This window comes from Staurois parvus, unplaced genomic scaffold, assembly GCF_062004578.1.
Source record: "Staurois parvus isolate SC_StPar_1 unplaced genomic scaffold, SC_StPar_1.0 ptg000544l, whole genome shotgun sequence".
In the NCBI taxonomy this organism is placed as follows: Eukaryota; Metazoa; Chordata; class Amphibia; order Anura; family Ranidae; genus Staurois; species Staurois parvus.
In genome coordinates, this window is record NW_028318340.1 from 2,571,592 (window position 1) to 2,594,468 (window position 22,877).

Genomic DNA, 22,877 nt, shown 5'->3' on the forward strand with positions numbered 1-22,877 from the left:
AAAATATTGACATCCAACGTACAGTTAAAGCAAGTTTGTCCTACATTATTATTCAGCAAGGCAGCAAACACAGTTGAATGCAGGAGGTATTTGTATAGCAAGTTTATAGCATTAAACAAGCTAAACATATACTTGGCTAAGCCACTAACTTAACACAGGTCCGTTCCTGACTAATAGGGTGCTTATAAATGGGTTCTTCACCATAAGCAGACAACTAGTCTACCTATTTAGTGTTTTGTCAGTAGTCATTCTTTTCACCTAGTAGTAGGCATTCACAGGAGAACGTTTAGAGAATTCCCTTCAAGCCAAGAGTTCATGTTTGGCAGTAAATCCATATGAGGTAGCAATAATCCATAAAAGAGTCCAGCAACAGGTAGCTTCACAGGTTCCACTGCCCACTGAGAACCCCGACTGGGCTCCTCCCAAAAGGGTGGTACAGATGAACAGAATAACAGCTACATTTTGCCAGTATTTCCCCTAGGTGAGTTCGCTGGACACTAATAAGTCCCTATTTATATGGTATGATCTGTAAGGGGCAGTAACCTTCCTGAAAAGAATGGGAAAATCTGTCCAACAGTATTAACTCTTCCTTCTCAGTAGCCACAAGTTGCAGCAGGTCAACCAAGGACACATTGCAATAAACCTACATTTTAGTAAATGGCTAAGTTGTTAGCACTTCCCTCTAGTAGCACTACTGTAGAATACAAATCTCGTAGTAGCGGTCACATGACTGGGCTCTCTAACTTTTTTTTCACATTCTTCCATTCAGGAGAGTAGCAGTTCACTGGCTTTGAACTGAAAAAGATATTGACAAAGATAAAAAGACAACAGGCAAGAGGGACTTTAACAACGCCATATATTACAGACAACCCAATACAAATGCATATTTTTATAAAGCTAACTGTTGTACTTTATAACTGTGAGGTAGTTGTTTAGTAGCAATATGGCCCCTGATTTTTGAATGGAGTCCTACATTTTTCTTTATTGTTTTAGAAGAATAATTAAATCTGTGACCTAATTATTTATATTATGTACAAATTCTAAACATGTTGTGGATTTTAACATTTTTTCTCTTGGACCTACAGTGAAGGAAATAAGTATTTGATCCCCTGCTGATTTTGAATGTTTGCCCACTCACCAAGAAATGGTCAGTCTAAAAATCGAATGTTAGGTGTATTGAAACACTGAGAGACAGAATAGCAACAAAAAAATCAAAAGAAATGCATGTCTAACAAATTATACACTGATTTGTATGTTCATGAGGGAAGTAAGTATTTGATCTCATTTTGTTAACTGTATGAAAGACACCTGTCCACAGGAGCAATCAAACAATCAGATTCCAAACTCTCCACCATGGCAAAGACCAAAGAGCTGTCCAAGGATGTTAGGGACAAGATTGTAGACCTACACAAGGCTGGACTGGGCTACCAAACTGTCGCCAAGTAGCTTGGTGAGAAGGTGACACTAGTTGGTGCAATCATTCTCAAATGGAAGAAACACAAAACAACTGTCAGTCTCCCTAGGTCTGGTGCACCATGTAAGATCTCATCTCGTGGAGTGTCAATGATCATGAGAACAGTGAGGAATCATCCCAGAAATACACGTGGAGGATCTTGTCAATGATCTCCAGGCAGCTGGGACCACAGTCACCAAGAAAACAATTGGTGACACACTACACCGACAAGGATTGAAATCCTGCAGTGTCTGCAAGGTCCCTCTGCTCAAGAAAGCACATGTCCAGTCCCGTCTGAAGTTTGCCACTGAACATCTGAATGATGCAGAGGAGGACTGGTTGAAAGTGTTGTGGTCAGATGAGATCACAATCGAGCTCTTTGGCATCAACTCACCTTGCCGTGTTTGAAGGAGCAGGAATGCTGTCTAACATGGTGGTGGAAACATTCTGCTTTGGAGGTGTTTTTCTTCTAAGGGGACAGGACAACTGCACCGCATCAAAGGGACGATGGACAGGGCAATGTACCATCAAATCTTGGGTAAGAACCTTCTTCCCTCAGCCAGAGCATTGAAAATGGGCCGTGGATGGGTGTTCCATCATGACAATGACCCAAAACACACGGCCAAGGCAACAAATAAGTGGCTCAAGCAGAAGCACATTAAGGTCCTAGAGTGGCCTAGCCAGTCTCCAGACCTTAATCCAATTGAAAATCTGTGGAAGGAGCTGAAAGTTCGAGTTGCCAAATGTCAGCCACCAAACCTTAATGACTTGGAGAGGATCTGCCAAGAGGAGTGGGCCAAAATCCCTCCTGACATGTGTGCAAACCTGGTGGCCAACTACAGGAAACGTCTGACCTCTGTGATTGCCAACAAGGGATTTGCCACTAAGTCATGTTTTTTTAAGGCAATCAAATACTTATTTCCCTTATGAACATGCAAATCAGTGCATCATTTGTTAGACATGCATTTCTTTTGAATTTTTTGTTGCTATTCTGTCTCTCAATGTTACAATACACCTACCATTCAATTTTTAGACTGATCATGAGTGGGCAAACATTCAAAATCAGCAGGGGATCAAATACTTATTTCCTTCATTGTATCATCACCATCAGTGTGTGTGAGTGTCTTTCTTAGCATTACTTCATACCTCTAAATGTCAAATGTCTAAATGAATAGCTAACTGTGGAATTTTGAGTCATTAGAATCATCATAAATTACTCCTGTTCCTTGATTACTAGAAACCTCATAATATGAGGAGCTACTGAAGCTGGCAATTCTGAAGCTGGATTCATACACTGCAAAAAAAGTCAATCACACAGCAACTAGGCTACAAATTTCTGGAAAGACCCCTTCATTGCTGCAATTCAATTCTTTGCCACAAACATGCTCTGCAGATTGATTTTGTAGTGGTTACAAATTGCTGCTACAAAATTGCTCTGGTGACATGGTCATCAGAGGGAGATAGAAAGAAAGCAGCACCTCCATATCTAATGAGCAAATAAGAATGTAACCATGTAAAGCTAAAAATACAGTATATAAAGAGCATCAAGACGTAAAGTACAACTAAAGTCTCCTGTATGGCATCTAAACCTTTTTTTCAAATCCAGTTACTATGTGAAGCACAAGCCTCATAAAGTAAGCAAAAACTTTACCTTCCCTGACTAAGTCCAATCCTTCTTTATTTGTGTTCATACGCACGCCCTCCCAGATACTGCAGCTCACAGTGGGAGGGTTTCATCAACAGAGGTAGTCCAATATAGAAAGCAGCAGCCAGTTACAGGCCTGTGAATTAGCAGTGACAATGCTGATAGCCACGCCCACTGCAACATTTTTTTAATCCCACTGTAGTGAAAACAGGCACAGCAACAGGAGAGTGGCAACTCTGCTCTGAATTTTAGGGCAGTGCAGTATCGTTGCAATAGCATCACAGGAAGCTCCATTAAAGAAGAACTTAAATGTGCTCCACAAACTGACAACACTGTTGAATTCCTTTTGTTGAGAAATCACTTTGAAAAACACACCCCTAGCATTTCTTGAGTAACGGCAGATGATTCATGTAGCATTTATTTCCTGGAATCCATCTGCCCTTAGCTCAAGCATGCAGGCAGAAGGGTGTGCTTAGCTAAGATGCTCCTTCAAATGAAAGAAAAAAGAATGCAGATTCCTGGGATGTATGGCATCATTTTGGCCTAGGCCACAAACAAGGAACAACTGAATAAATGTAAAAAAAAAAGGTTAAAACAAGTTAATATAATACACTTTCCTATCTATTTACTAATCCTAGCAGCATAAGGAATAAAAATGGTTAATATTGATTGAGAGAGTTTAGTTACGCCTTAAGTGGACTTCACTGTTAGGCTCAAGAAGTATTTGTTGGACTTTGCAGAGGGAATAAGAGAACACTTAAAAGTGATAGTAAAGTCTCCAGTTTTTTTTCAAAACAACAAACATGTCATACTTATCTGCTCTGTGAAATGTTTTTCCACAGAGCAGCCCCAATCCTCCTCTTCTGAGTTCCCCCTCTGATGCAGTCTGATCCTCTTCCCTGTCTAGTGCGCCCATCATGCATATTAGCTCCCAAGCCTTGCTCTGTGTATACATAGACACACAGAGAGCAGCTCAGGCCCGCCCTCCTGCTTCCTCCTACCTGGCTGTGATTGACAGCAGGAAGATCAATGGCTCCTACTGCTGTGTCTGAGCCTATGAGGAGGAGAGAGCAGAGAGAGCCACTGCTGATCTGGGGGGGGGGGGGGGTAGAGACAGCACACAAATTTTTTTATACCTTAATGCAGAGAATGGTTAAAAACCTTCAGCCTCCAGTACCACTTTATGTGCAGATACACTTGAAATTAAGTGGTGCAAGACATAGTTTTCTTTTTAATTAGAGGCCATAGATCTATTTTAAACCCACTTTGAGAAGACTATCTACAACTTTTTTACTTCCATATGTTTGATTCAAAACGCAAAGAGAACTCTACATCCTTTTTACTAAAGAAAGCTAGAAATATGTTTTTTTCTTCAAAGGAACAGGATATCATTGCACATAAATAATATTCATTATTGCACCAGGAGATCCCTAGAAATACGATTTTGTAAGTCTCTTCAAAATAAATTATATTCATCTCATCCTTTTACAAAGCCATTCTGTTTGAACACAAGACCAATGTAAATGTATCTCTGCAAAAGTAATTGACTCTTTCATCTTTTCATGAGGAATAGTATATTTCATTTATTACTTTCTGCAATTTCGAAAATGTTGTCATGCATGTTAAAGGGGTGTAAAATGTTAATGATGTTCAGTTTGTCTTTGTACCAGATGACAATCTGATAAAATATCTCAAACATTTTCTCCTGACGTTTAGAGCATGACTAACCATGGATTATGTATGTCAAACTATGCATGTATTAAGTAAAATCGATTTTCAAACTGACTTGAATAAAGTTGAGCGTAGACAGATTTTATTCATATCACACTGCATAGATTTTTGCAGTGATTTTGTGACATCACTGCCCTACAACTATGGTATAATACAACACTCAGAATGTCAGCCTCCAAATGACATTTCTCACACAGGTATTTTTATTCATTCAGATTTAAAACATTCTTCATTGTACAGCCCAACTCCTATGAAATGACCCAAAGCAGTATTTAATGTCACACCTTCCCTTAGCATTGGTAGTCAGGCGTTATAGCTGGCTCTGTTATTCACCTATAGCACCCCCCTTTTCCATACGGCTAGCAGGCCTACAAGTGTTTGGTTGCCCCAGGTCTTATACACAATGCTATAGTGCCTGGACACCACCCTGGGGCAGGCGCGAACTAAGCACGGCAAACAGGTACTAGCGGTTGGCAGACAGGCAACAATTGTGGTCCAATGGAAGTTCAGGTTCAGAGTAGGCAACATTCAGAGTAGTCAGGGTCAAATGGCAGGCTGAATTCAGAGTAGTCCAAAGTCAAATCTGAGGTCGATAACAAGGAAATCCAAACTAGTTTCCAGGGCCAAGATCAGGTGAAGGTCAAGGTTGAAGTCAAGACATGGGAACAAGGAAGGTAACAGGAATCTTGAAGCATGTGTTGCAAACACTATCACAAGCATGATACTAAGGGCTTGGAAGGCTTAAAACAGGTTTGGACTCCACCCAGAGAACGTGTCATCATCCATCACCCTGCAGGTGGACAGTCAGACAGGGAGAGTGCAGCTTAGCCAAAACCAGGATGCTAGTATGAAACCAGCAGCTGCCATGGAACAGAAGTATTACATGCTCCTACCACTCACCCTCTGCATGCTCCTCTTCCACCCTCTGCATGCTCCTCTTCCTCTGGTCTCTTCTCTCCTGTTCTGGGTTGTATTACACCCAGCATCATGCCTGTGCATCAGTGCTTCTCAAAAAGTTTGTACATTATAGAAGAATGATGTAGCACTAGACTGAAGACCTACCAAGTGTGGATGGTTTAGAAATTTGAAAAAGTCACATTAAAGGAAAATTAATTTACACCTTCTGATTTCAACATGGTTAGGGCTTCTGTACACCTGTCTTTTTTTCTTTCTTGTAATGTGCTCTTTAAAAGTAGTTTACCACTTTCCGACCATCCGCAGTACATATACTGTGGCAGGGCAGCACCTGCAGGCAAAATCACTTATATGTAAAAAATAGTGACAAAAACTTTTATTACATTTTTTCATTTTTCAAAAAATTGTGACAAAAAAATCACAAACAACTCACTATGCTTCTACTAAATGCCTCAGACTGTCAGACTGTAAAGGGGTAATTCAGGGGGCTCTTTGTATTGTCCTGGCCAGGGGCGGACTGACCACTTGGAAACTCAGGCACTGCCCGAGGGCCCGGGGTCAGTAGGGGGCCCATGAGATGCTCCTGGTACCTTTTTCATAGGCTTTTTTGAGTTTGGGCAAGGCCACAGGGGCCCCATGATCCCCTATTGCCCGGGGGCCCCATGAGTTGTCAGTCCGCCCCTGGTCCTGGCATTATTTGGCCTCAAAAAATGAGATAGGCCTTTTAACATCAGAATTGATCAATTTTCAAATATATACTGTATAGCATTGTTTGTAGACGCTATAACTTCAAAGCAAACCAATAATTAATAATACGCTTCTTGGGATTTTCTTTTACCAAAGATGTACCAGAATACAATTTGGCCTACATGTATGATGAAATTTGATTTTATTGGATATGTTTTATAACAGAAAGTAGAAAATATAATTTTTTTTTCAAAATTTTCTGGCTTTTATTTATTTCATTTATATTGCAAAAAAACCCCAAAAAACAGTGGTGACAAAAAAACACCAAAACAAGGTTATACTTGTGTGAAAAAAATTCCAAAAATGTATTTTGCATACAGTATTGGCAGTTAAAGTAGCACAGTGCTGAATAGCAAAAAATGCCATGGTCATGAAGGAGGTAAAATCTTCCGGAGCTCAAGTGGTTAAATGCAGGTCAGCTAATGCCCTTTAACCTCAATGGAGTAGTCCTATTGAGGGGCTTTTAGATTGAAATCACAGCAGGTCAAATGTAACCTTTGCTTGCCAAAACTGTATTTTGTATACAAACACATGTACATGAGAAGTTCTGCGCTCTCATGGAAATGCTACATTTGACATGAACACCCATCTACTATGTATTTATTTCAGATACTTATATAGCACCGTCAATTTATGCAGCACTTTACATACATATATATTGTACATTCACATCAGTCCCTAACCCTCAAGGGGCATACAATCTAAAGTCCCTAACTCACGTTCATACATACACCTACTAGGGCCAATTTTTTAGACAGGAGCCAATTAACCTGCCAACATGCCTTTGGAGTGTGGGAGGAAACTGGAGTACCAGGAGGAAACTCACACAGTCACAGGGAGCACATACAAACTCCAGGCAGGTGGTGCTGTGGCTGGGATTCGAACCAACAACCCTAGTACTGTCAGGCAGAAGTGCTAACCATTTTGCCACTGTGCTGCCCTAGAGCACTGCAGAGCCATACAAAGCAGTGTACCTACAGTGTAAAGCACACACACACAGCACACGTAGTAAAACAGCACACAGTTAACCCTTTGATCTCCCTACATGTTAACCCCTTCCTGCCTAGTGCCATTAGTACAGTGTCAGTGCTTTTTATTAGCACTGATCACTGTATCGGTGTCACTGGTTATGTCAGTGAAACCAAGTCAGTTCCCCCCAGTGTTAGAATGCCTGCCACAGTCCTGCTATAAGTCACTGCCATTACTGGTATTAAAAAAAAAAATTCTAGTATATATACAGCCATTTTTAAAAGCTATAACTCTCATGTAAACCAATTCATTTACATTGGGGTTTTTATTAGCAAAGACTTGTAGCAGAATACATTTTGGCCTAAAATTATGAAGAAATTTGAGGATTTACCCCCCTTAATGACCAGGCCTTTTTTTGCTGTTTGGCGCTGCACTAGATCAAATGATAATTGCGCGGTAATGCAATGCTGTACCCAAACAAAATTTACTTTTTTTCACACAAATAGAGCTTTCTTTTGATGGTATTTTATCACCTGTGCGCTTTTTATTTTTTTCGCTATAAACAAAAAAAAACAAATTTTTTTTTTAAAAAAACAATATTTTCTACTTTCAGCTATAAAAAATATATCGTAAACTCAAAGTTAGTCATAAATTTAAGCCAAAATGTATTCTGCTTCATGTTTTTGGTAAAAAAAAATCCCAATAAGTGTATATTGATTGCTTTGTGTGAACGTTATAGCGTCTACAAACTATGGTATAGATACTGCAATTTATGCCTTTTTTGCTATACAGCACTGCACTAATTCAAATGATAATTGCGCGGTCATGCAATGCTGTACCCAAACAAAATTTATATCTTTTTTTTCACACAAATAGAGCTTTCTTTTGGTGGTATTTGATCACCTGTGCGCTTTTTATTTTTTGCGCTATAAACAAAAAAACACGAAAATTTTGAAAAAAAAACAATATTTTCTACTTTCAGCCAAAAAAAATATTGTAAACTCAAAGTTAGTCATAAATTTAAGCCAAAATGTATTCTGCTACATGTTTTTGATAAAAAAAATCCCGTGCATTAGCGGGCAAACTGGCGCTATCTGGGAGGGGCGCTAACACTATTGGAAGTCACCAGTGACACTAATACAGTGATCAGTAAAAATCTGTTCACTGTAATCAATGACACTGGTGACAGGGCAGTGAAGGGGTTAACTCGGGGGGGGGTGGCGATCAAGGGGTTAGACGGGATTACTGGTGTATTAGCGAGCAATCTGGCACTATCTGGGAGGGGCGCTAACACTATCGGAAGTCGCCAGCGACACTGATACAGTGATCAGTAAAAATCGGTTCACTGATCAGTGACACTGGTGACAGGGCAGTGAAGGGGTTAACTGGGGGGGGGGGCGATCAAGGGGTTAAACGGGATTACTGGTGTACTGGCGGGCAATCTGGCGCTATCTGGGAGGGGCGCTAACACTATCGGAAGTCGCCAGCGACACTGATACAGTGATCAGTAAAAATCAGTTCACTGATCAGTGACACTGGTGACAGGGCAGTGAAGGGGTTAACTGGGGGGGGGCGATTAGGGGGTTAAATGAGTCCTAGAGTGTTCTAACTGTGGGTATGTGCTGTTTTACTCACTGTTTGTATGTCTTCTTCTCTGTCTGGAACGGAATGTGTCCAGGCAGAGAAGAATGACATCATATCCTGTCCTGTGTAAATGTCAACACAGGACAGGATAGGACAGGGACCGATCATCTGATTTCAGCCAGACATCACTGGCTGAAATCGAATGATTGATCCCTCCGGGATCAAATGGTGTCACCCGCGGGTCGGCGGGAGCTCGCGCGCGCGCCCCCTGCTGGCGAAAACGCCGGGAGCGCGGAGCCCATTTTAAAATGTGCTTTTGCGCCCCAGTGCCACCCTGCACACGTATATATGCAGTGGCAGGGCAGCAAGTGGTAAATTTTTTTTACTGGACATGTTTAATAGCAAAAAGTCAAAAATATAGTGTTTTTTTCAAAATTTTCATTTTTTTGTTTATAGCGGAAAAAATAAAAAATGCACAGGCAATCAAATACCACCAAAAGAAAGCTCTATTTGTGGGGAAAAGAGGATGTAGATTTCATTTGGGTGCAGCGTTGCATAACTACGCAATTGTCATTAAAGTAACACAGCGCCGTATCGCAAAACATGGCCTGGTCAGAAAGGGAGGTAAATCTTCTGGAAGGCAACTAGTTAAGAAACTGGTGTGATGAAATAAATAGTGAAAAACACAAATCATAATAATAATAATAATAATAATAATAAAAAAAAAATAGTAAACACCCGGCTGAGTGTCTGGCAAAATAAAATGAAAAATAAAAAATCCCAGCTGTTCACCTGTTAATAAAAAATGAAAGACACAAGCCTTAGAAAATACGCTTCCACATATAAAAAATCACAAGTAATGAAGAAAATAAATAAATGCCCGGCTGAGCGCCGTACTTCCAACTAATAAATAATGGGCAAAGTGATGTGAAAAATGCACAGATGCAATTAAATTATGAGTGAAAAAAACATATTCGTAATAATAATTATAAACACCTGGCTGAGTTCTTCACAAATAGCACATAAATGATCAAATACAATAGTGCAAAACTAACAATGAAATAAATATATAATTAGAATAAATACAACAAAGTCTATTGGTGAAAAAACTTCTCACTAAAATCAATCCACCTGTGATCTTCAGTAGAGATGAGCGAATTATTCAAAAATTCGGTTCGGCTGATTCGCCGAATTCGCCGAATAAATTTGCTTCGAGCCGAATATATTCGCTGCAAATTTAACTTATAAAAAGGGTGTTTCTAGGCTTCAGAGAGCCTTTATATTAGTGCAGAACACTGTACCTTTAATTTAAATGCCCTTGGAGTCTGCTGGGGAAGAGAAATAATACTGACAGTCAGTATGACATGCAGATGAGTGCCGTCGATCTTAGAATCACCGCACACTTCACTCATTTGGGCAGTCAAGGGGCCAAAACCAGAGTGTGGAGCCACAGTGTGGCGGTGGAGGCAGCAGCAATGGGAGGCCATACAGCACCCTATGACAAAATGGAACCCACCAGCAGTGTGAGGAGACCTGAAAGTGGCACATGGCAGAGTGTGGCGATGGAGACAGCAGCAATGGGAGGCCGTACAGGGACCCATGACACACTCTGGACCTGGCAGCAGCATGAGGAGGCGGTACAGGGGCCCATGACAGATTACGGGCCTGGCAGCAGCATGAGGAGTCGGTACGGGGGCCCATGGCAGATTACGGGCCTGGCAGCAGCATGAGGAGGCGGTACAGGGGCCCATGGCAGAGTGGCGGAGCGTAAGCAGCTAAAATTGAAGGCCATACAGAGGCCTATGTTAAAAAGTCCCCCCAGCAGCAGCGTGGGGAGACGACTATCAAGAGTCCAATGGCAGAGTGGCGGAGCAGAAGCAGCTTCAATTGAAGGCCATACACAGGCCTAGGTTTAAAAGTCCCTCACAGTTAATTCCAATAACGAACTCTACTCCTCCGTGCAATCTACTTACGAGACCCTGGTGGTAGAGACTGGTTTTGTTCAGCCATGCTTGAGCGAGTAATAACAGGTCTGTGCTGCCCTTTGGTGTCTGGCTTAATGCGCACAACACTGAACGTCCCAGCGTTTGTCAACGATTTGCCGTTAAGTTATGCAAACCCGCTGAACCACGTTCATGAGGAGCCGGTACAGGGGGCCATGAATCAGTATGGACCTGGCAGCAGCGTGAGCAGACGACAGAGGCACATGGCGCAGGGTGGCGGTGTAGGCAGCATTATTCTGAAGCCATACACAGGCCTAGGTTAAAAAGCGGAAGCCGTCAGCAGCGTGAGCAGATGACAGAGACACATGGCGCAGGGTGGCAGTGGAGGCAGCAGCAATGGAAGGCCATACAGCACCCTATCACAAAATGGAACCCACCAACAGTGTAAGGAGACCTGAAAGTGGCACATGGCAGAGTCAGCAGCAATGGGAGGCCGTACAGGGACCCATGACACACTCTGGACCTGGCAGCAGCAAGAGGAGGCGGTACAGGGGCCCATGGCAGAGTGGCGAAGCGTAAGCAGCTTAAATTGAAGGCCATACAGAGGCCTATGTTAAAAAGTCCCCCCAGCAGCAGTGTGGGGAGACGACTATCAAGAGTCCAATGGCAGAGTGGCGGAGCAGAAGCAGCTTCAATTGAAGGCCATACACAGGCCTAGGTTAAAAAGTCCCCCCAGCAGCAGTGTGGGGAGACGACTATCAAGAGTCCAATGGCTGAGTGGCGATCCGGGAAGTCAGCGTTGTGATTGCAGATGCAATGCAGAGATTCTATGAGGTGATGCCGTGGGTGCGAAGAAGATCATATACCGTCGTACTTCCATCCATAAGACGGAACAACCTGCGAACCGGGAGCTTTATTGCCCTGACCCGCTGAGCAGCTTCTGGGATACCCAAGAGGCCCATGGCAGAGTGGCGGAGCGTAAGCAGCTTCAATTAAAGGCCATACAGAGGCCTATGTTAAAAAGTCCCCCCAGCAGCAGCGTGGGGAGACGACTATCAAGAGTCCAAAGGCAGAGTGGCGGAGCGGAAGCAGCTTCAATTGAAGGCCATACATAGGCCTAGGTTAAAAAGTCCCCCCAGCAGCAGTGTGGGGATACGACTATCAAGGCCTCCCTCTCAGCAGGTGTGAAAAAGGCCACCATTTTTGAACGGTAGCGAGGGTCCAACAAGGTGGAAAGCCAAAAGTCATCCCTCTGTCTGATGGTTATTATTCGGCTGTCGCTACGCAAGCAACCGAGCATGCTATGGGCCATTTGTGCCAAGGAATGCGAGGGACTCCCTGCCTCCATCTCCACAGCATACTGCCACGGTGCGTCTGGGTCCTCTGTCTCCTCCTCCTCTACCAGATGCTCCTGCTCCTCCACTCCTGTCCGCTGAGTGGAAAAACCACCCATTTCACTCAATAATTCCTGAGCACCAATGTCCTCCTCTACCTCCTCCTCTTCTTCCTGTCCTGCCCCCACAGGGGTCATGTGGCGTTGAGATCTGTGCGCCACGTCTACCGCACCCTGACCAGCCATTGTTAACAGCATTTGTTCCAGGACGTGCAACAGAGGAATGACGTCGTTCATCCCATAGTCCTGCCGACTCACGAATAGCGTGGCCTCCTCAAAGGGCCTGAGCAAGCGGCAGGTGTCACGCATGAGCTGCCAATGGCTGACATCTAAGTTACACAGGGGAGTACCTTTATCCGCTTGTAACATCAGGAAATCGGTGATGGCCTTTCGCTGTTCGTAAAGGCGGTCTAACATATGTAGGGTTGAATTCCACCTTGTTGCAACGTCGCAGATCAGGCGATGCTGTGGAATTCCGTTCTGCCGCTGCAGCTCAAGGAGGGTGTGCTTTGCGGTGTAGGAATGGCTGAAATGCATGCAAAGTTTACGTGACATTTTAAGGATGTCTTGCAGTGGGATGGTGGATTTTAGGAACCGCTTGACAACCAGATTGAACACGTGAGCCATGCATGGCGCATGGCACAACCTTCCTTGACGCAGAGCAGACACCATGTTCTTTCCGTTGTCGGTCAACATGGTTCCGATTTTCAGTTTGCGCGGAGACAGCCATCTGTCGATTTCTCTGTTCATTACACTCAGAAGTTCCTCCCCTGTGTGACTACGTTCGCCAAGGCATACCAGGTGCAGCACAGCGTGACACCGTTGCGCCCTGCACATGTGATATGCCGGTCGGGTAATGGGACTTGGCACGGGGGTGGCGGCTGAGGACACGGCAGAAGAAGAGGTGGTAGAGGCGGACATCTTTGCTGGACCAAGGACGTGCAAACGTGGAGGCAAAAGCGGCGTGACCTGTCCAAGTTGCTGGTGCGGCTGTGCCGGCACCACGTTCACCCAGTGGGCCGTAAATGACATGTACTGTCCCTGACCGTAGTTACAGCTCCACACGTCGGCGGTGCCGTGCACTTTGGCAGAGACCGACATGCTCAAAGACTGGCCCACCATCTCTTCTACATGTGAATGCAGGGCTGGCACTGCCTTTTTGGCGAAGAAATGCCGGCTTGGCACTCTCCACCGTGGCTCGGCACAAGCCATCATTTCTCGGAAAGGTGCTGAGTCCACCACTTGGAAAGGGAGGGACTGCAGCACCAGCAACTTGGACAGGAGGACGTTCAGCTTCTGCACCGTCGGGTGCGTGCTCGCAAACTGTTGTCTCTTGGAAACGGATTCCAAGAAAGACTGCTGACGGAATCCGTGAAGAGGAGTAGCAGGAGAAGGAGCATCTGAACGAGCGGAAGATGCCAACGAGCGACAACTCCCCTCAGCAGAGGTGTTGGAGCCTTGACTGGCTGATAGAGGGCGATTGACGTCGGGTGACGGAGCAAGTAACGGAGCGGTTGATGGAGCGGGGGCTGGGGCAGGCAGAACCGCCGTATCTTTATCACGGTTTTCCCAGGCCACCGAATGGCGATGCTGCATATGCTGACGCAACACTGTAGTCCCAACATTGGCCCCCTGGCCACGCTTGACTTTCTGGCCACATAGTCGACATACGGCTACGTTTACTTCCTCGGGCGGCTTGACGAAAAATTGCCACACCGCCGAGTAGGAAACTTTGCCCCCGCTACTCCTCACTGGCTGACTGCTACTTCCTCCGTGCACACCGGCACCACTACTGGCCGTGGTGGTAGGCTGCAGTGGAGCTGGTGCTCTACTCCGTGGCCGTTTGGCTCCACTGACACTGCTGCGACCCTGCTGCCTCCTGGGCAACCCACCGACTGTTTTGCTCGCTGGCAAGCTGGCACCCTCTTCTCCTGATGATGCGGAAGCAATAGCCTGATGACGACGAGGCTGCCAAGTGCGATCAGCCTCATCATCATCAATTAGGGTCTCCGCGTCACTACTAGCCCCCTCGGCTGCGTGTGGGTCAGGAGACAGACCTGTCTCTAGACCGGCTACCGAGCCACTCTCCTCGCCAGTACTTCTTCGCCTGGCTGCTGAAGAGGCGGATGTCTCCCCCCGTTCCTGACCGCCCTCTGTTAGCTCTTCCTCACTGTACAGTGGGGCTGAGCCCACAGCATGCGATACTTCGCTTGGTGAGGGAACACCAAAGGACAGGGGCAGGTCGAGGACACGTGATTTCAGTGGGCTTGCTCCCGGGCCATGCCAACTAACGGTTGTGTCTGACGTACCCACCGACCGTTGGCTGTAGGTGTCAGAGGTGACCTGGGAAGAGGAAGATGACCGAGTCAACCAATCGATGACGGCAGGGTTGTCGGTGGAGACACGACCGCTGGATGACACCGGGAGCACTGGCCTCTGGCTGCGACTAGTGCTGCCTCGACCCCTTCCTCTGCTGCCACATCTGCTCGCTCCTGAAACATTGCCTCCTCTGCCACTCCTCTGCGTGTTGTCTGACATACTCTTTAATTCAATAAGCACCCCAAAAATAAAACCGGATTTAACTCTTTGAACGTACAATAGTGGTTGTGAAGCAGAAAGTCAGTTTATTTAGCACAATCGGTCAATTGCAGCTTGCCGTTGGCTGTAAACTGTACGTTTATGTCACTGGAATGCACTAATCACCCAAAAAATATTACCGCCACCTGGCGTGTATATGGATTTAACTCTTTGAACGTACAATAGTGGTTGTGAAGCAGAAAGTCAGTTTATTGTACACAATCGGTCAATTGCAGCTTGCCGTTGGCTGGAAACTGTACGTTTAGGTCACTGGAATGCACTAATCACCCAAAAAATATTACCGCCAGCCGGCGTGTAAATGGATTTAACTCTTTGAACGTACAATAGTGGTTGTGAAGCAGAAAGTCAGTTTATTTAGCACAATCGGTCAATTGCAGCTTGCCGTTGGCTGTAAACTGTACGTTTATGTCACTGGAATGCACTAATCACCCAAAAAATATTACCGCCACCCGGCGTGTATATGGATTTAACTCTTTGAACGTACAATAGTGGTTGTGAAGCAGAAAGTCAGTTTATTGTACACAATCGGTCAATTGCAGCTTGCCGTTGGCTGGAAACTGTACGTTTAGGTCACTGGAATGCACTAATCACCCAAAAAATATTACCGCCAGCCGGCGTGTAAATGGATTTAACTCTTTGAACGTACAATAGTGGTTGTGAAGCAGAAAGTCAGTTTATTGTACACAATCGGTCAATTGCAGCTTGCCGTTGGCTGGAAACTGTACGTTTCTGTCACTGGAATGCACTAATCACCCAAAAAATATTACCGCCAGCCGGCGTGTAAATGGATTTAACTCTTTGAACGTACAATAGTGGTTGTGAAGCAGAAAGTCAGTTTATTGTACACAATCGGTCAAGTGCAGCTTGCCGTTGGCTGGAAACTGTACGTTTATGTCACTGGAATGCACTAATCACCCAAAAAATATTACCGCCAGCCGGCGTGTAAATGGATTTAACTCTTTGAACGTACAATAGTGGTTGTGAAGCAGAAAGTCAGTTTATTTAGCACAATCGGTCAATTGCAGCTTGCCGTTGGCTGGAAACTGTACGTTTATGTCACTGGAATGCACTAATCACCCAAAAAATATTACCGCCACCCGGCGTGTAAATGGATCTAACTCTTTGAACGTACAATAGTGGTTGTGAAGCAGAAAGTCAGTTTATTTAGCACAATCGGTCAATTGCAGCTTGCCATTGGCTGGAAACTGTACGTTTATGTCACTGGAATGCACTAATCACCCAAAAAATATTACCGCCACCCGGCGTGTAAATGGATCTAACTCTTTGAACGTACAATAGTGGTTGTGAAGCAGAAAGTCAGTTTATTTAGCACAATCGGTCAATTGCAGCTTGCCGTTGGCTGGAAACTGTACAATTATGTCACTGGAATGCACTAATCACCCAAAAAATATTACCGCCACCCGGCGTGTATATGGATTTAACTCTTTGAATGTACAATAGTGGTTGTGAAGCAGAAAGTCAGTTTATTTAGCACAATCGGTCAATTGCAGCTTGCCGTTGGCTGGAAACTGTACGTTTATGTCACTGGAATGCACTAATCACCCAAAAAATATTACCGCCAGCCGGCGTGTAAATGGATCTAACTCTTTGAACGTACAATAGTGGTTGTGAAGCAGAAAGTCAGTTTATTGTACACAATCGGTCAATTGCAGCTTGCCGTTGGCTGGAAACTGTACGTTTCTGTCACTGGAATGCACTAATCACCCAAAAAATATTACCGCCAGCCGGCGGGTAAATGGATTTAACTCTTTGAACGTACAATAGTGGTTGTGAAGCAGAAAGTCAGTTTATTTAGCACAATCGGTCAATTGCAGCTTGCCGTTGGCTGGAAACTGTACGTTTATGTCACTGGAATGCACTAATCACCCAAAAAATATTACCGCCAGCCGGCGGGTAAATGGATTTAACTCTTTGAACGTACAATAGTGGTTGTGAAGCAGAAAGTCAGTTTATTTTGCACAATCGGCAAACTGCAGCACCAACTGTGCACGACAGCCACCAAAAAAAAAAAGGGTGTATGTCACTTTAAATTTTCGATTCTTTGATAGCTGTGGCCCTAAGTAACGATTCTGTGTCCCTGAGTAACGATTCTGTGTCCCTGAGTACCGATTCTGTGTCCCTGAGTAACGATTCTGTGTCCCTGAGTAACGATTCTGTGGCCCTAAAGTCTCTGTGGCCCTAACTCTGTCCCTTAATACACACAGGTCTGTCTCTCTTGAATGACCGGAGGCTAATGGAGAATTCTAAGATGGCCGCGATTTATAGCTCCACCATTACACAGTGCTGGCTGGCTGCTGATTGGCTAATGCGATCACATGTCATGAATGCATTATGGGTCAGCGCGCCTTGTCTGCGCGCCTTCCCAGAGATCCCCGCCCCATCTTCTCTGTCCATTTTCTCCGTCGCCACACATGTCGCCGCCATTTTTGGGAAAATTCGATTCGTGCATCCGAAGTTTGTTAATCTTCGGATTCCTCGCAAATAGAATTTTTCCAAATCTTCGGAACGAATTCCACTTCGTCATGTTCGATTTGCTCATCTCTAATCTTCAGTCCTCATGCACACGGGACGTTTTGATAACGATGGCAACATTAGCTGTGTAAAGTCACGTTAAAAACATGAGTTTTTCAGCTTTTTTGTAGTGTTTTTGCATTAGCGTTTACGGCGTTTTACTACATTTAGCAGCATTTTCCCACATTTTTCTGAGTTTGCGTTTTTAGCATTTTTTTTTACCCAAAAAATTGTTTTGGTCAAAAAAGTAAAAAAATGCCAGTTTGCTGCATTTTACCATGTTTTATCGCATTTACAGCGTTTTTTAGCGTTAGAGCGTTTTTACAGCTTCTAAGCTCCTCTAGAAACCCACTAGTCCTGTTTTTTTTCTCCAGCCAAAAAACATTGATTATAGTCTACGTATGTGTGCATGGACACATAGGATAACATGCTGGGGGGTTTACTGGCTGTAGAAAAAAACGTCAAAAGCCAAAAACAGCCGCTGTAAAAACATCCAGTGTGCATGAGGACCCAAAGTTAAACAATAAATGTGCTCCTCCACCAGCTGGCATGCACGCTCACCTCAGGGTTAGACCTGTACGTTATAGAGGTCTGGTGCTCTTTTGATCAGTGAATCTGTCGATAGATCTCTCCTGTGTCACCTCATCTATGGTTCCTTTGGGATCTCCTTCCAGTCAATTCAGCACTTTATCTGATATGAAGAAGTAGCTGCTGGTTTCACCACGTCCTTTTCACTCTGAATCCTGATTGGACTGAGGGGCCCCTCAGTTCAATTCTGATTGGAAGGGGCCCCTGAGTCCAATCAGGATTCAGAGTGTAAAGGACATGGTGAAACCAGCAGGAAATACATTTTTTTTGGTTAGGTTGTGGCAGCGCATGAGGGTAAATTGTACTGTTACTAATACAGGCCATAGACGGGTCGAAAACCGGCCGTTTAACCATTAGCCGCCCGGCCTATAGCCGTTTGGCAGCTGCAAAAATGCTTCAGCTTTCCGGGTGCGCGCCATTTGGCGTGCTCCAGCACATGCGCAGTGCGCGCGGTTGCAGAGCCGCGCAGCGGCGCGATCTGTCACCGGCCGTGTACCTCGGACACGTCCGATGACAGATCTGAGTACCGGCCCCCGTTGCCGGTACCATGTGACCTGCTGTGACCAATCACAGCAGGTCACATGACAGTTGTATACAATGGATGGCTTCATTCATGCCATCCATTGTATACTAGTGCCTAGCTGTGAATGGTCACAGCAGGTCACATGCACATGAAATGTGATTAGCTGTGGCCAAATCACAGCTAAGCACAAAAAAAAAAAAGAAACCTGAATGAATCGATTTCATTCAGGTAAATGCTTGCTTATAGCAAAGTAATTCTTTATTATAAGCAAATTGTGTAAAAAAAAAAAAAAAATACTGATCACTTCCCCAAAGTACTACAATGTTACTATGGTAACATTGTACTACTTTGGTCATAGTAAAATATGAAAAAATTAAAAAAAAAAAAAAAAAAGTAATAAAAAATTAAAAATAATACAAAAATAAAAAAAAAATATATATATTTTTTTTTCATACTGTCACCAGTCAGTGTCCCTGTTCACCGCCATGCCAGTTATATGATGATGCTGTACTGCATTGATGACAGTATGTAAAAAAAAAAATAGTGAAAATAATTTTTTTCATTTTTTCATTTTCCGAAAAATTATGACAAAAAAATACAACTTCAAAAAACTCGACATTCCTCTTATGAAGTACGTCGGACTGTCTACTTTACAAAAAGGGGTCATTTGGGGGATATCTGTACTATTCTGACATTCTTGGCTGTCAGTACTTCAGGATTGATCAATATTCAGATCTATACCATAGTTTGTGAACTCTACAACTTTCCTACAAACTAAATAATACATCCTAATTTGGGTTATTTTCACCAAAGACATGTAGCAGAATACATCTCGGCCTAAATTTATGAAGAACAATTATTTATTTGTAAACTTTTATAACAGAAACAAAGAAAAACGTGTTTTTTTTTCAAAATTTTTGGTCTTTTTTTTGTTAATTTAGCAAAAAATAAAAACCCCCGCGGTGATTAACCATTAGCCGCCCGGCCAATGGCCGTTTGGCGGCTTCAGATGTGTCTCTCCATTCCGGGTGCGCGCCATTTGGCGTGCTCCCGCACATGCGCCGTTTGCGCGAATGCAGAGCGGCGCAGCAGTGCGATCTGTCACCGGCCATGCACCTCGGACACGGCCGATGACAGATCCGAGTACTGGCCCCCGTTGCTGGTACCATGTGACCTGCTGTGACCAATCACAGCAGGTCACATGACAGTTGTATACATGGATGGCTTCATTCATGATGCCATCCATTGTATACTAGTGCCTAGCTGTGAATGGTCACAGCTAATCACATGCACATGTCATGTGATTAGCTGTGACCAAATCACAGCTAAGCACAAAAAAAAAAAAAAAAAAAAAGCTGACTGCATCGATTTCATTCAGGTAAATGCTTGCTTAAAACTCGACATGCCTCTTATGAAGTACGTCGGACTGTCTACTCCGCAAAAAGGGGTCATTTGGGGATATCTGTACTATTCTGACATTCTTGGACCTCAAGAAATTAGATTGGCCGTCAGTACTTCAGGATTGATCAATTTTCAGATCTATACCATAGTTTGTGAACTCTATAACTTTCCTACAAACTAAAAAATACATCCTAATTTGGGTTATTTTCACCAAAGACATGTAGCAGAATACATCTTGGCCTAAATTTATGAAGAACAATTATTTATTTGTAAACTTTTATAACAGAAACAAAGAAAAACGTGGTTTTTTTTCAAAATTTTTGGTCTTTTTTTGTTAATTTAGCAAAAAATAAAAACCCCAGCGGTGATTAAATACCACCAAAAGAAAGCTCTAGTTGTGTGAAGAAAATGATAAAATTTTAGTTTGGGTACAATGTTGTATGACCGCGCAATTGTCATTCAAAGCGTGAGAGCGCTGAAACATGAAAAATGGTCTGGGCAGGAAGGTGTAAAATTGCCCGGTATTCAAATGGTTAAAAAAAAAAAAATCGGTCATTCAATAGGCCGACGTTACCACCAATGGTAAAAAAGATCAGCCGATTTTCGTCCCGTCTATGGCCGCCATTTAATTACTTCTGTCCCTTGCAGAGAGCTCCACTATTATATTTGACATGAAAAAGTATTGCGGGTGCAACAATGTATCTATTTGTATGCATTTCGGATACAGATGTTTTTAATCGGCTACAAATAGATACATTGTTGCAACCGCAATACTTTTCATATAAAATATAACAGCGGACTGGAATTCTTCTTCTTCTGTTTCTTATTCTTATTCTTTTTCTCCTTCTTCTTTTCTTCTTCTTGCAGGTCATGGCTCATGTGCAGATTTTTTATCGGTAAAATGATCGGCCGATTTGCCCATCATTGCTGGGAAAATCGGCCGATTTTTTTCCAACTTTACTGATAAAAAAAATGTGCCAAAACCCCTGAAAAACGGCCCACCAATTAACCCACTAGCGCTGCGAAAATCGGCCGATTTTATTTGGGGCCGAAAAATCGGCCGATTTTCAACCCATCTATGGCCTGCATTAGTGTACTGTTTATTTTACTGGAGTTGGGCAGCATCCATTTCTATTTCACATCACTGATATGTAGCCTCCTTGTGTTAAGCCTCATGTGCACATGAGCTCCCCTAGAGTTTAACTCCACTGGCAGCAGCAAAATGCTAAACAAGGCAAAAACGCGTTCACTCACTTTTAGTGCTTGGATGTTTATTCTTTTGATTGGCCAGAGTATTTTCCACTGACATGTACATGGACACATACGCTTTTACTGAGGTGATTTCAGGGGCTTTGGCCCCTCATAAACTCACGTTTAGGAGCAGCAGTGTGCATGTGGCCTTAACCAATAAAAAGAACACCGCACTGTACCACAGCCACGTCCATTACATGCAGTTGCAGCAAAGCCCCATTTACTTGAACAGGTCCTGTTTACTGGTGGTACTGCTGCCGAATGCAACTTGGACTGTGGAAGGAATGGAGGATGAAAAGAAAAGGAGATGGAAATGAGATGACATTTGCTTTTTTTGGCTGGATCAAGTGTGATCTCATATATTATCTTTGAGTTCTGCATGCCATTGATGGCCAAATGCGCTCAGGGGGAAAATTGAATGAGAAGATTATAAATCTGTCACGATTGCTATCTCCCCATGTGATGAGCACCGCAGGCAATGATTGCCAATGCTGCTCCTCTCCCTCCTTAGTTGACATAAACATTCTTATGTTAGCTCAAGCCTAACATTGCTATTTATGGAGCACTCTTTATGAAAGGTGCCAGAGGGCAGCAAGATTTTCAGGAGAAAAATGTAAAAAGAAGGAATACTCAAATGTAGCAGTGAGCAGTAATATGTAAGCATACTTGTTGTATTTCCCTTATAAAATCATTTGGTTTAGGTGTAGTAGTGTTGTAGTGTTGAGTAGTGTTGGGCTTGATGTGTCAGCGAACACACGAACAGTGCATTGTGATTGCCCAAAGCAATGCACCTGACCACGGGTCGGGTACCATGCTTTGGCCAATCACAGCACACAATGATGTCCCAAGGGGGCGTGGTCACCTAGTTGACATCACCGAGTGGCCCCGCCCTTAGATTTTTAAGAACTGTCAGACAGGTTCAGTTGTCAGACAACCTTGAGCCAGCATTGAGAGCGGAGCCTTTTTTATTTCTTTTTTCAGGTCGGCAATGGCGGCGGGCATTGTGATTGATATTGGAATGACTTTGGGGGACATATTTTCAACTTTTGTTTTTAATAAAGGACTTGTCAAAGACTCTCTACTGTCATTTTTTAAACTGCACTTTTTTTTGTGAATCAGTAGCATGTACCCCATACTCATTCACATGGAGGGGCGGGATCTGGGGCCTAAGGGTTAGAGGGGGCTTCCAGATTCCGATAAGCCCCCTGCGTGCAGACCCCGACAATCTCCAACTACAGTTGTGGGGAAAAAGCCCTTGTGTAATGGTCTGCCTGGCAGTACCTCTAGCAACCCACGGAATAGGATTCCCCAGAGCGCTGAGTCTAAGTCCCAGTCTGCTTGTTCACCAGGGCCCCTGATGGTGGGGATGGACTTGGAGCAGACAGAGAACATGTCGCCGCCCCTGAGTACACCCACCCGTGGTAGAGGGATCCGCCAGAGGTATATTCTGGAGGAGAGCCTGACATGAAGAGGCGGATGTGTCTGTGCAGGACGGATGGATGGATGGATAGATGGCTGAGCAGAAGCATGGTCAGACAGGTCAGTAACGGTGGGGACAGCGCAGTACAAGGCGGCAGGCACTCGTTGGGTCAGTAACAGGAGGT